Raw genomic sequence first — 2441 nt, 5'->3', positions numbered from 1 at the left:
GATGTATTTTCATTGTTACAAATTGAACATAATTAAAGCATAGTGATTAATCACAAAAACAACATGTAATTACATGTGTTTTCTGATGGTCTTAGGCGACCCCTGTGAAAGGGTCGTTCGGCCCCCAAAGGGGTCGAGACCCACAGGCTGAGAACCGCTGGGACCCTTGGAGACTGCAGATACCATCTAAGGCACACGCGTGCGCGGGCATACACACATACACAGGCACACTCAAAGGCAGGTTAGCCTCTCAGCTTAGCCCAGAAAACGCCAGAGAATCCACATAAATGAGCTGGAGAGAGGAGGCAGCCAAGGATCGTCCTTGCCGGGCCCATTCCCAGCTGTCCCTGAAGCCCCAGCAGGATGACAGGCGGGCGCGGTCTGTCATCTTTGAGTCCCTGGAAGCAGATTCCCGGAAGGTCCGGACCAGGGAGCGCACGAGCGGGCTCGGAGCAAGCCTACTCTTGGGCCCCCCCAGCCTAAAGGTGTGAATATTGCGCAGGGCCCACGGGGTCCCAGGAAGAAGCCAGGAGGGGCAAAGGAAAGGGGCCGGACGGATGGGGACCCCATTTGCGGGACAGTGGTGCCTGATCTGCCCCGCGCCCCTAGGAGCTTCCCTCTGGGCCGCTCTGGAGCCGCCTGCGCCAGCCTTGTGCCTTGGGGCGCCTCATCTGGGAGTGCGGCACTCCCAGGTCCCTCTGGAGGGCAGAGCTCCACAGTCCTACAGAAGGGCTTTGTGGTGTAGACCACCAACCATTAGAATGACAAGGCCCCCAAACCCGGCTGCGGAGCATCCAGAGCAGGCGAACTGCAAGAGCCGAAGCTCAGGGAAGGTCTCCGGCCATCAGTGGGCAAATCCTTTTGTTCTTTCACTCAACTAGATGTGCAAGTCACAGAGCGGACCGAGGTGGCTGCAGACAACCACCAGTCTCCTTCTGGCAGTCACCAAGTGCTGCCACCGCCACCGGGCCATGAGGGGAGGAGAAGGGGAAAGGGGGGGAGGAGAGAGAAGGGGGGAGGGGGAGGAGGAGCAAGGGGCTGTGGGAGGAGAAGCCCTTGTTGACTGGAGCACTAGCTTCCATTCGGCGTACAGTAAATGTGCCAGGCGCTTCAGATAGACAGACGGCCCCCAGACCATGGCGTGCACGACCCGTGTGTAATGAACCATGAGTAGCCCGGCTCTGTTTTCCCCAATGGCTTTCCAAAGCCCTTCGTCTTCAAACCTAAACCAGCTGGCCTAGGGTCCACTTCAGCTTCCTGGAAGCTGCCCTCCTCATCTACATGTGTGATTATTAAGGGCAAAGATCCCGGGAAAATGGTCCTCTCTGGACGCGCAAAGGGCACAGGAGAGGCCAAAGCCACGCCGCAGATGGCTTCCAATCTGAGCGCCTTCCAGGACTTTCCGCGGGTGTCCTGCCCTGGCGTCCCCCAAACGCTTCGCTGGCTCAGTGTTAAAGCCGATGACAAAATCCTCCCGGTAGCTGGGACTGACCCTCAAAACACACCATAGAACCCCTTAGACTGATTACTTGAGCAAATGAAACAACACAGGTGTGATGGTGAGTCCTCAACCTCTGGCAAATGTAAAAAGGTGGCCTTTTCTGCGAAGACCCTGTCTCTTTGTAAATGGATCTGTTTCCTAAGTCTACAGGGGAAAGGGAAAGTAAGGGGCTGTCAGTCATTCTTCCAGGCTCCAAACTAACAGGCAATGAGAGGAGAAACGCAGAATCTCTCTCGCCCCCAGCACGCCGCCAGTGTCTCTAGACCTGATGCCCAGTTGCTTGCAACACGTTCCCAGCCCTATAGAAAGAGTAAAATCCTTGACTGAGCTCCCTTCACCCTCGCCAGTCCCAGGGAGAGGCAATCCGGCTTTCGATCCCTTTAAAAACCTGAAAGGGCCGGCGCCTGTTGGGAGGGACAGGGTCTTGGTCGCCTGTGGTGTCAGCCTCCAACACTTCTGTTGTAGGGGCTTTTGTGGAAGTAAAAGAAAGTAAGCAACTTCGGGGCACTGTTTTCCTGAACCTCTCCCGCCACAGTTCTGTCTGGGATATGGGGAGAGATGGCCTCAGTGCCTTCTGGCTGCACCGGGAGTGTCTGCGCATCTGGGGACGGGGGAGCAGGGGGCTCCAGTAAGGTCCCGCGCTGGCTGGGAAGGGGTCTGCCACCCCACCGCTTTCCAGCCAGATCTGCATCCTTGTGTACCAGTGCGCACTCCACGAAAGAAACTCCACAGGTGCCTAAATCCAACCGTCTCCAGCACACGCCTATCGGTCCCCGGACTCTGCAGCTGGACCTTTAGGAGAGCCCGACAGTGCGCCCCGGCGCGGGAAGGGAGAGGGGCCCGGCTGACGGTGCGTGTCTGCCACCGCTGGCCCCGAGACCGCGGCGCGGGCTTCCCGAAGAGAGTCCCAGAACACTGGAACCCTTAACTGAGGATTGCC

The 2441-nt window shown here is 57.8% G+C and overlaps 1 protein-coding gene across 1 annotated transcript in view; it reads right to left on the bottom strand.

Moving 5' to 3' along the window:
* Positions 1-2441, bottom strand: part of PIEZO2 (piezo type mechanosensitive ion channel component 2) — a 336655-nt gene that overhangs the window by 334084 nt on the left and 130 nt on the right. The window lies entirely within an intron of this gene.

This window comes from Myotis davidii, unplaced genomic scaffold, assembly GCF_000327345.1.
Source record: "Myotis davidii unplaced genomic scaffold, ASM32734v1 scaffold78, whole genome shotgun sequence".
Taxonomy (NCBI): domain Eukaryota; kingdom Metazoa; phylum Chordata; class Mammalia; order Chiroptera; family Vespertilionidae; genus Myotis; species Myotis davidii.
Note: the sequence above shows the minus strand (reverse complement) of the source record. Positions and strands in the feature narration are given on the sequence as shown.